This window comes from Anomaloglossus baeobatrachus, chromosome 8 (genome assembly GCF_048569485.1).
Source record: "Anomaloglossus baeobatrachus isolate aAnoBae1 chromosome 8, aAnoBae1.hap1, whole genome shotgun sequence".
Lineage (NCBI taxonomy): Eukaryota > Metazoa > Chordata > Amphibia > Anura > Aromobatidae > Anomaloglossus > Anomaloglossus baeobatrachus.
In genome coordinates, this window is record NC_134360.1 from 223,530,780 (window position 1) to 223,542,808 (window position 12,029).

The window sequence follows — 12,029 nt, forward strand, 5'->3', positions numbered from 1 at the left end:
CAGTGTCCCTCCTCCCTGCCACTGCTGAATCTCTGCCCACTTAGCCTGATTGACAGCTCATCAGTGTCCCTCCTCCCTGCCGCTGCTGAATCTCCGCCCACTTAGCCTGATTGACAGCTCATCAGTGTCCCTACTCCCTGCCGCTGCTGAATCTCTGCCCACTTAGCCTGATTGACAGCTCATCAGTGTACCTCCTCTCTGCCGCTGCTGAATCTCTGCCCATTTAGCCTGATTGACAGCTCATCAGTGTCCCTCCTGCCTGCCGCTGCTGAATCTCTGCCCACTTAGCCTGATTGACAGCTCATCAGTGTCCCTCCTCCCTGCCGCTGCTGAATCTCTGCCCACTTAGCCTGATTGACAGCTCATCAGTGTCCCTACTCCCTGCCGCTGCTGAATCTCTGCCCATTTAGCCTGATTGACAGCTCATCAGTGTCCCTCCTGCCTGCTGCTGCTGAATCTTTGCCCACTTAGCGTGATTAACAGTTCCTCAGTGTCCCCCCTCCCTGCCGCTGCTGATGAGATGTCACGTTGCTCAGTGTAAGCTGCCACTGTGGAAACAGACTAAATACACTTGAACTCATTTTTTTTACTCTTTTGCACTCTTTGATTTAAAATAAATACATTGTGAAATGTATTCAAAATAGGTACACCAGCTTCCTCAGGTCTATTATACCTGTTGTACCATCCTCTAAATGTTGTGGGTGCTTCTAGTTTGCCTCTATGGACCTGTAGTAAATTGGGGCAGGGAAATTGGCCATTTAGCCATTGCCTAAAACCAGGAACATTTAGTAAGACCCACATATTATATATTATATTAATAGAAGACGATGTAACATGCGGTGATATTCTGTATCCCGGGGACACCTGTGAGCCGTCTTGTAAGATCCTCCAGCGCTCTTTGGCTTCTTCTCCTACTTCAGTATAAGGTGATTAGCGCTCAGCTGTAAACTTAATATCCTATCGACTTAGTATTTGCTGTTCTTGTAATTTCTTCATCCTACCCTTTAATTCAAGATATAAAAAAACATTGAATTAAAAAGGTCAATTTAATCAACAACCACAGATCATGCTTAATAAAGATGTTTCTGCTTCCTGAGTAGATCCGAGGATGGAGCCCGCGGAGGAGCTCATCATCAGGACGGCACATTGAATTATCCAGCGTATAATAAACTCCCACAGTATCCCAGCGTGATCAACAAGCATCCGACCCGGAGATCAGAGGTCATAAGAATAAAAAATACCATCTACACCGTGTCCTCCACCTCCACCAGGTGTAGAGGTCACACATGGACCTTATGAAATTCCCATCCTATCGATGGGCCCACTCGTGCCTTCCCACAAATCCACAAAAGGACTATCATTTCTCACAATCCAAACAATCTAATTTATAAAGCTTAGTGTATGTATGTGTTTGTGTGTGTGTGTGTGTGTGTGTGTGCTAAAGGAATCCGTATTGTCGCATTTACAATCACAAAATTTTGCACAGATGCCTCATGTGACTCAGGAAACGTGTTTTGACAAGAAAATGTAGCCCCGCTCTTTACAGTTACTCTCCAAAAAACCTGCCTCCATTAAAGTGAAAGCTGTGATTGGTTGCTATAGGAGCAAAGGAAATTGTTAGTATAAGAAGCTTATGTGTGAGGTAATATGATATCAGTGGAGAGACAGATAGAGACAGACTGAGAGAGAGACAGACAGAGAGACAGACAGAGACAGACAGACAGGTAAAGAGACAGAGACAGATAGGGAAAAAAATCCAGAGAGACAGAAAGAGACAGACAGAAAAACATACGGGGAAAGAGACAGACAGACAGAAGCAGACAGGGAGAGAGACAGACATACAGAGATAGACAGGTAAAAAAGGCAGACAGACAGAGACAAACAGACAGAGACAAACAGACAGAGACAGACAGACAGGGAAAGAGACAGACAGGGAAAGAGATATATAAAGACATACAGAGACAGACAGGGAAAGGGACAGACGGGGAAAGAGACAGACCTGGAATGAGATAGACCTAGAAAGCGACAGACGTGGAAAGAAACAGACGAGGAACGAGACAGACCTGGAAAGAGACAGACAGGGAAAGAGACTGACAGACAGACACAGAGAGATAGAGACAAACAAAGAGACAGACAGAGAGATAGACAGACAGACAGAGAGATAGACACAGACAGACAAACATGGATAGAGACAGAGACACACATGGATAAAGACAGACAGACACACAGAGAGACACACATACAGACACAGAGACAAACAGACAGAGAGAGACAGAGACAAACCGAGACAGAAAGAGAAAAACAGCCAGCGACTGGGAGAGAGACAGAGAGACAGTTATTATCCTGGTCAATGCCCGGGTATTACAGCTAGTACATTGTACAACATAATAGAAAAATTCTGCAATTCACATCACAACCACTAGGTTGCTACAAATGGGCACTTGTGGTACAAACATTAGTGCTGAGCGAGCGTGCTCAACACTGCTTGATATGCTATCAAGCATTGAGATGCTTGGGTATGCTCGTTACCCAATCAAGTATCCACACCCTGCATGTTTTGCTGCTTTTAGACAGCCAATCAACATGTGGGGATTGCCTGGCATACATGGTAATGTTGCTGCCATGTTGGCTACTCGCATTACAGTGAGTGGCCAGCTGCATCGCATCTTCGGGTTTGTATAACACCCGGAGGAAGGATGCTCGGCGCACTGTCCTCTGGAAGCAGTATGGGGAGAGTTATTGTAGGAGAGAGAGCTTAGATTAGAGCAGGCATATAGGCAGGGTTTAATTGCTATTGCTGTAATTGTATATTGCTGCTGCACCATTAAAACAAAAGTCCTTTTAAGGGATATATACTGTCCTTTCTTTAGTAAAACCAATGTTACCTGCAGTCATAGTAAGGATAGTTTGTGGAGCAGGGATAGTTTTGGATTAGAGGCATATAGGCATGGTTTATTGCCTTACAGTCCTTCTATTCTTATACTGCTGCTGCACCATTAAAACAAAAGTTCTTTTCAGGGCTATTTACAGTCCTTTCTTTAGTAAAACCACTGTTACCTGCATTCAGTGTAGGGATAGCTAATGGAGCAGGGATAGTTTTGGATTAGAGGCATATAAGCATGGTTTATTGCCTTACAGTCTTTCTTTACTTATACTGCTGCTGCAACCTTAAAACAAAAGTCCTTTTCAGGGCTACATATTTTCTTTTCCCTATTAGTAGCGGAAAGTTGTCAGTCATATAAAATATCTACCTAATTTAATATGCACAAGGTGTGCGGTAAGGGACGGGGAAGTGGACTTGCTGCTTATGGTGTGTCGCGAGCGGGGAGGAGGGTGTCAGCACACCGCGCTCACCCCTTCTGCTTGGGTCCGGCTGCTCAGTGGTGGCTCGAGCCGTAGGCCGGATCCCGGGGGTTTCCTCGAGCGGCACTCCTCGCCCGTGAGTGAAAGGGGGTTTGTTGGGTGCGGGGATTGTTATAGTTCGTGACGCCACCCACGGTTGTGGTGATTTCACCACCGCTGCTCAATGCGGGGATCCCGGGGATGGTGGTGCGGAGCAGCCGGGTGTTGTGTTGCCCCTCCGTGGGCAGGGGTTGGTGATCCCGGGGCCCGGTGATGGTTTGTGAGGTGCAGGGCCTGGTGGGCGCAGGGACGCGGGGGCAGCGCTGTGCCTTGCGGCACTGTGGTACTCACTCAGCCTGAGACGTTGACACAGTTTTTAGTAAAACACTCGGCTGGATGGACGGGTACCCTCAGACGGCTGCGGTTGTTGTTTCTCCCCTGACCCAGTTTGATGGTGTAAGTCCTTCTTCCACTTCCGTGCACCCTTCTCCTGCACTCCGGCGTCCAGCTGGCTCCCCGGTTCCGTACCGGTGGGCCACTGCCCAGCCCCGGCTACCTTCGGTTCCACCAGCTATCTCCCCGGCTCCCTGCAGACGGCACTTAGCGTCTGCCGGACTCTCAGTGCGAGGCCCTAGGCTCCAACCTAGGCCCCTGGCTCCGTCTGCCTCTCTGCAGACCTTCACTCGTCCTCTCCTAGGACTAGACTCGGCTTGTTTCCTGCCTCAAGCCAGCTAACCCCTGGGTGGGCGTCCCATCTCCTCACTCCGCCCACCTGGTGTGTCAGTCTGAGCCTGAGAAAAGGAATCAAGTTTCACTGGGGATGTCTGCTGTGAAACTGCTGGGGGTGGGGGTGTGTGTGTGTTGTTATCTGTGTCCCCTGGCTTGTCCAGGGCGACACATTCCCCCTTAGCAAAATGCAGACCGTCCTCGGGCTGCCCGTCCATCACCGGTTTTATTTTTCTTTTAAACTGCAAAAGATAAAAACATTAACACAAGCATTTTCAACCCTCCCAAAACGGGATGCACATTACTTTAACGTTGCTTTAACAGTCCAACACTTTTAATAATAACATGGTAACGGTTCTTCAGTCACCCACCCAAATAACCTAGCCTTGGTGCTGCCCCTAAAACCCAGGCAGCACCCCTTGACCCCAGTCCAGGAACGGCTCCAGATTGGTCAACTGGACCGGTACTTCGCTGCCGTTGCGGCCGGGCGGACTGCCGGAGCCGTCGTCATCTCCGTCGCGGCCGGGCGGACTGCCGGGGCCGGTGGCAGGGTGGTGACAAAGCTGAGGCCTGGGGACCCCAGGTCTGGGTCCACCCCCACAGACGCTGCGAGCAACGCTACCGGTAACGGAGGTAACGGGTCGGTGCATCACTGCGGCGGCCTCTTCCAGGAACCAAATGCTGGCAGAGTCCTGGCGTCCCTGCTTCCACAGCCGCGGTTCACATGCGGCCGGACGCCATCCCGTCCCCCTTAGCTTCTTTTTAGCACTTCCTGCTTCAGGGGGCGGGGCTCCACTTTCGCGCCTTTCCTGCTCGGGGAAGACGCTCAAGCGGGAAATTTTCGCGCCCAAGATGGCGGTTTTACAAAATTTTCGGCCGGACACCTCCGGCGGTAACAAGGCGCACCTCTACCAAACGGCAGAGCGGTAGGATCCTGTTCGTGACGCCAAGTTGTCGCGGACGGGGAGGAGGGTGTCAGCACACCGCGCTCACCCCTTCTGCTCGGGTCCGGCTGCTCAGTGGTGGCTCGAGCCGTAGGCCGGATCCCGGGGGTTTCCTCGAGCAGCACTCCTCGCCCGTGAGTGAAAGGGGGTTTGTTGGGTGCGGGGATTGTTATAGTTCGTGACGCCACCCACGGTTGTGGTGATTTCACCACCGCTGCTCAATGCGGGGATCCCGGGGATGGTGGTGCGGAGCAGCCAGATGTTGTGTTGCCCCTCCGTGGGCAGGGGTTGGTGATCCCGGGGCCAGGTGATGGTTTGTGAGGTGCAGGGCCTGGTGGGCGCAGGGACGCGGGGGCAGCGCTGTGCCTTGCGGCACTGTGGTACTCACTCAGCCTGAGACGTTGACACAGTTTTTAGTAAAACACTCGGCTGGATGGACGGGTACCCTCAGACGGCTGCGGTTGTTGTTTCTCCCCTGACCCAGTTTGATGGTGTAAGTCCTTCTTCCACTTCCGTGCACCCTTCTCCTGCACTCCGGCGTCCAGCTGGCTCCCCGGTTCCGTACCGGTGGGCCACTGCCCAGCCCCGGCTACCTTCGGTTCCACCAGCTGTCTCCCCGGCTCCCTGCAGACGGCACTTAGCGTCTGCCGGACTCTCAGTGCGAGGCCCTAGGCTCCAACCTAGGCCCCTGGCTCCGTCTGCCTCTCTGCAGACCTTCACTCGTCCTCTCCTAGGACTAGACTCGGCTTGTTTCCTGCCTCAAGCCAGCTAACCCCTGGGTGGGCGTCCCATCTCCTCACTCCGCCCACCTGGTGTGTCATTCTGAGCCTGAGAAAAGGAATCAAGTTTCACTGGGGATGTCTGCTGTGAACTGCTGGGGGTGGGGGTGTGTGTGTGTTGTTATCTGTGTCCCCTGGCTTGTCCAGGGCGACACAGGTGCACGCAGAGGCAGTGGGCCTAGTGAAACTGTGTCTGATGCTGCAGCACAAGAAACACACTCAGGCCTGGCTTCCTGCCCCACTTTGCAGGGGGGAGTAGTATACCATTCTTGAGCCAAAACAGTGCGAGCAGGTGGTGGGTTGGATGGCAGATAATACTTCCAGTCTCTTTCCAAAAACCACCCTACCTTTCAAATAGTTCAGAGTCACTAACCAAGAGTCCGGACCACATAATCCTCACCATGATTTTCCTTTTGCCCACCATGGCAGAGACAAGTGATCCCACACTCGGACACTCCGAGGAGCTCTTAACATTTTCATTTATTGATTATGGTCTCTCACCCTGCATGTTTCAAGGGGGACATGAGGAGATTGTGTATAGTGATGCCCAAATACTTGAGCAGCCATGGTCAGAAGGTGACAGTGGGAAATGGCAATTAGTGTCTCAAGAGGTAGATGATGATGAGACACAGTTGCCAAAAAGTGATGTTGTTTAGTAAACAAGTCAGGAGGACCAGAAAGAGGAAGTGGAAGACGAGGTGGTGGGTGATGAAATCCCTGACCTAACCTGGGAAGGCGGCACGCAGAGCAAGGACAGCAGTGCTGAAGGGGAGGGATCCGCAGCACTGCAACAGGCTCAAAGAAGCAGTGAGGTGGCCAAAGGGAGAAGGTGGCAAGTCTTTTCCATAGCACCCACACATGACATGTGCATAGGCCAGGAGTTGTGTGTTCCCCAGTCTGGTTCTTTTTTCAAGATAGTGTGGGCGATTTAAGAATGGTCATTTGCATCTTGCGCCGGACCATGCTAAGCATTGGCCTGACCACTCGAATTTGACTACCACCTGCATCCTCAGGCACATGTCAACAAAGCACCCCACTAGGTGGGCCAAACGGCTAGGTCCACAATCGGTGTAACACCACTGCCTCTTCCCCTGTGCTATGTGCTTGCCAGTCCTCCTTCCAGGATGCCGACACTGATGCCTGCCACCCTGCACCTGTCATCACACATTCAGAAGCACTTAATGGGCATATTTCCAGATTACTTGCCCTGGAAATTACTTGCCCTGCGGACACTGAGGCTTTCTACAACCTCATGCAGTTGGCTATGTCTCAATACTTGAACCGCAACAACCACTATTTTTCCTGTGTCCCATCCCCGCCATAAAAAAAAAAATTAATGTAGGGTCATTATAGAGGTGTAGTTTAGCAGAACCAGCTGTGGACCTTCCCTTGTAAGGACGGGAGTCTATGGGTGCTACTAAGTGGTGTAAACTCCTCAGAGTTTGTTAGGCTTAGCTCCATCTGTGATAACTGGAGGACCTCGTCCTCGTGGAGATATCCATACACCCTGGCTCATACGGACCCGGTGAGACCGCTCTATTTTTTTCCTCAATTTCTTACATAGTTGACCACTATCACTATTAAAGAATGCATTTTATTTGAGTACTGGCTGTAGTACCCGGGCGTTGCCCGGGATAGTAACTGTCTCGCTGTCTCTCTCCCAGTCTCTGTCTGTGTTGTTGTCTGTCTGGCTCGCTGTCTGTCTCTTTCCTTGTCTGTTTGTTTCTATCTCTCTGTCTGTATTTGCATCAGTCTGTCTCAATCTCTGTATCTGTCTGTCTCTCTCTGTCTCTTTGCCTGTCTGTCTCTTTTCCCGTCTGTCTCTTTGCCCGTCTGTCTCTTTGCCAGTCTGTCTCTTTGCCCGTCTGTCTCTTTGCCCGGCTGTCTCTTTGCCCGGCTGTCTCTTTGCGCGGCTGTCTCTTTGCCCGGCTGTCTCTTTGCCCGGCTGCCTCTTTTCAGGGCTGTCTCTTTCCAGGGCTGTCTCTTTGGCAATCTGTCTCTTTGCCCGTCTGTCTCTTTGCCTGGTCTGTCTCTTTGCCCGGTCTGTCTCTTTCCCGGTCTGTCTCTTTCCCGGTCTGTCTCTTTCCTGGTCTGTCTCTTTGCCCGTCTCTTTTCCCATCTATCTCTTTGCCCGTCTATCTCTTTGCCCGTCTATCTCTTTGCCCATCTATCTCTTTGCCCGTTTGTCTTTTTGCCCGTTTGTCTCTTTGCCCGTCTGTCTCTTTCCAGGGCTGTCTCTTTCCAAGGCTGTCTCTCTCCAGGGTTGTTTCTTTCCCGGTCTGTCTCTTTCCCGGTCTGTCTCTTTCCCGGTCTGTCTCTTTCCCGGTCTGTTTCTTTCCCGGTCTGTCTCTTAAAAGGGCTGTCTCTTTGCCCATCTATCTCTTTGCCCATCTATTTCTTTGCCCGTCTGTCTCTTTGCTCGTCTGTCTCTTTGCCCGTCTGTCTCTTTGCCCGTCTGTCTCTTTCCAGGTCTGTCTCTTTCCAGGTCTGTCTCTTTCCATGTCTGTCTCTTTGCCCGGCTGTCTCTTTCCAGGTCTGTCTCTTTCCAGCTGTCTCTTTTCAGGGCTGTCTCTTTGCCCGTCTATCTCTTTGCCCGTCTATCTCTTTGCCCGTCTATCTCTTTGCCCGTCTATCTCTTTCCAGGGCTGTCTCTTTCCAGTGCTATCTCTTTCCAGTGCTATCTCTTTCCAGGGCTGTCTCTCTCCTGGGCTGTTTCTTTCCCGGTCTGTCTCTTTCCCGGTCTGTCTCTTTCCCGGTCTGTCTCTTTCCCGGTCTGTCTCTTTCCCGGTCTGTCTCTTAACAGGGCTATCTCTTTGCCCGTCTATCTCTTTGCCTGTCTATCTCTTTGCCCGTCTGTCTCTTTGTCCATCTGTCTCTTTGCCCGTCTGTCTTTTTCCAGGTCTGTCTCTTTCCCTGTCTGTCTCTTTCCCCGGCTGTCTCTGTCTGTCTTTTTCTGTCTTTCTCTATCCGCCTCACCACCGACATCTTTTTACCTCACACATAATCTTGTTATACTAACAGTTTATTTTGTTCCTATAGCAACCACTGACAGTTGCTATTTATAGCCTGCAGCTCCCAGCTCCATTCAGTTTAATGGCTGCAGGATTTTTGCAGAGTAACTGGAAAGCGTGGGGTTAAATTTTCCCGCCCAAACATAGTCTATGACATTCCCTGAGTCACATGAGGCGTCTGTGCAAAATTTCGTGATTGTAAATGCGACGGTGCAAATTCTTTTAGTGGACGTACACACACATACACACATACACACGCTGAGCTTTATATATTAGATATTGTGTTTTTCTCTTTTCTTTTTTGTGGTATGGGAAGACCACTGTCTATCCTCCAGAGATTGAAATAATACATTTTTTTTGTTTACGTCTGTTTTGTTTTTTGTGTTTTTTTGAATTAGTGGCGTCCTAGGCAGATTTTGGCCAAGACTTTTGGAATGGCCTAAAATAATGACTTATGGCCCTTGGGACAGTCATTATTTCTTTAACAATTACCTCCCTAGGAGCTTTGTGGTATTTGTGTGACCGTTGAGATGTTAACATTTTATGAGCAATTATTAAGAGTTAAATTTTAGTCATTTGCTGATTTTCTGTCCTTTTACTGACGCTCTGCAGAACAGTCCGGAACATTCCTTACAGCCTTCACAATGATGGTGGCCTGACCTGCCCCAATGAGAGTTTGGCTTCTCTGCTGTGTGGTGGTCGTGTATTCCTCCTTCCGCTACTTCCCTACCTGGGAAAAGGTGTCTTGAAATCCTGGGATTTTCAAGACAAGAAAACTCTGGATCTTTAATCCCTTCCAGCGAGCGGCGACTTGAATCCTATAGGAAAACGTATTGTTTATTCTAGACATTTCCAGACTCAATCACGTTGCTGAGCTCTTTGGGCAATGTCACTGCTCCTTATGAAAAGGCTAGTAGCAGTCTCTCAGTTTGCCACTGACCTTGGAAGTCCTGGTGGCCTAGGGACTGACACCCCCTACAATGTGTAGCTGCCCGTCCAGAGATTTCACCAGTCACCTCAGGACAGGACGTCTCCATGTTACCTCCTCACTTCACCTCACACCGACTCCAACTGCCACTCTCTGAAGTTACCTCACAACTAGGCTCCTCCCCTTTCTCCTTTTAGGGAGCGCACACAAGCCAGGTGAACAGCCCCAGTAAGGGAGTGTGGGCAAATGTGTGTATGTGGTAAACAGCCCCAGCAAGGGAGTGTGGGCAAATGTGTGTATGTAGTGAACAGCAGAAAAAATAGAATCTCATTACAACTGGCAATACATGTTATACAGATTGAAATACACACACAGCCATTATTTGTGGCTCCTCAAGCATAGGGCGGATCACCTCTCATCCCTGATCGCAGGATATACGGCACTGACAGCAAATGTCCAGATAAATTTATAACATTTGTTTCCAGGTTACAAACCCCTCACCCCTAATAACCCCCACAATGTGAGATGTAGCGGTACATAACAGACTGCCCCTTTAATAAGACCACTTTCAATCTCTTCAATTCTTACAAGCCTTTTGCCAAAATAAGCCGATCCCACAGCCAAGCCTTAATTGACCTCTAGTGGCCTCTGGAGGAGCCTAGCAACAGGTGTTCAATTTCTCTGCAGCACCCCCGCAGGTAAGAGAAAGCATTACACAGTGTCCATTTAAATCAATGGAGCTATGTTCGGCATAGTTGTGGAGAAACCTTCTGTAGCCACGGGTTGCTAGGAAAGCCGTCTATTCATGGGTTCAATTCAGATGTTTGAAGCCAGAAAATCACTAAAAACTCAACAATTTCCCTGGTTATGGCTTTATTCACATATGATAACTTCCTTACTGGTCATCTTAAAGTGTTTGTCCAACATTTTTTATTAATACATGGCCCAGCAGAGTCTAAATTAATAAAGCATCCTCAACTATTCCTCCCGTGGTGCCACCCAGGTCTCCAGACGATCTCCAGCCTTTTTATTTCAGTGAGGATGGACATCAATGCGATTGGCTGCAGCGTTTATATGCCAATCATTGCTAGAAGAGGAAGCCAACAAGTACTATGAGCAGGGTGTCGAAAATCAGTGGTTATTATACTTTATTATTAGACTATATTATGTCAGGCTGATTCTATACATACCTTTAGTTGTCAGCTCGGATGTTTAGGTTTTGAAACACAAGTAAGTAAAGTTTGTAAAATGACCATCTTTTTGATTGGCAACAGCTCAGCTCCTGATCAGCTGATAGCTGGGGTGGTTATTCATAATGATTCCTGTCCCCCTGCCTGTCTGTCCTCCCCCTATCTGTTGTTTATGCTAAATCTATTATAGAAGCGTTTTACTAAGTGACTAGAAGGACCTGTGCTGATGTCATACCCATGTGACCAGAAGGGGCGGGGCCTCAGCCAACATAGCTGATACCAGGAAGCAATATTATTTTTCTGTTGGCTGAGGCCCCGCCCTTCTGGTCACATGGGTATGACATAGGCACAGGTCCTTCTAGTCAGTTAGTAAAACGATTTTATAATAGAATTAGCATAAATAAAAGATAGCGGGAGGACGGACAGACAGGGGGTGGGAATCACTATGAATACCCACCCCAGCTATCAGCTGATCGGCAGCTGCTGCCATTCAAAAAGCTGCTCATTTTAAAAACTTTACTTGCTTGTGTTTCAGAAACTATACATCCTAGCTGACCACTAAAGGTAAGTATAGAATCAGCCTGATAGTGCGAGTATAGCACTGGCTTTAGGCTTTGTAATAAAGGAGAATCTTGGTGATTGGTGCGCTTTAAGTTTTTGCTTTTAGCAAATAAAGTATTTTTCTCTAAAATGAGAGCCATTATAACGCTCTTAATTACGCTCCTTGCAAGATCTTTGCGTAAAACAATTGTTTTTTGCAAAGATGAAATTTTTTGTTAAAAAAAAAACCCAAAACAAATTTAGCAGCATTGAGCTCCTGCGGCGACTGAAATTGTGCATGTTAAATGCAATCGAGTGAAATGAGTTTTTCTCTGCACAGGTGTTTCTAAAGGAACATACAGTAAAATGACATAAAATATTAGGGAAAAAACATGGAGGAATATCCTGGAACTGGGCTGCAATACCGGATGCAGCCTGCGGACAAGGGTGGCGCTACATCTGGAAAAATAATTAAAAAGCTGATTTTTGATTTTTTTTAATTTCCAAGGGCAGATTTATATTGTAGAAAACAGAAGCTTTTTTTCCTTAGGAAGCCTGAGTTCTATAAG

The 12,029-nt window shown here is 48.7% G+C and overlaps 1 long non-coding RNA gene across 1 annotated transcript; it reads right to left on the reverse strand.

Moving 5' to 3' along the window:
• Positions 1-828: 828 nt before the first annotated feature.
• Positions 829-9,830, reverse strand: LOC142249453 (uncharacterized). The gene is made up of 3 exons (XR_012725054.1): positions 9,743-9,830; positions 9,533-9,620; positions 829-1,002 (listed from the first exon to the last, which is right to left on the reverse strand). It is a non-coding gene; the product is annotated as an uncharacterized LOC142249453 (long non-coding RNA).
• Between the last annotated feature and the right edge of the window lie 2,199 nt (positions 9,831-12,029).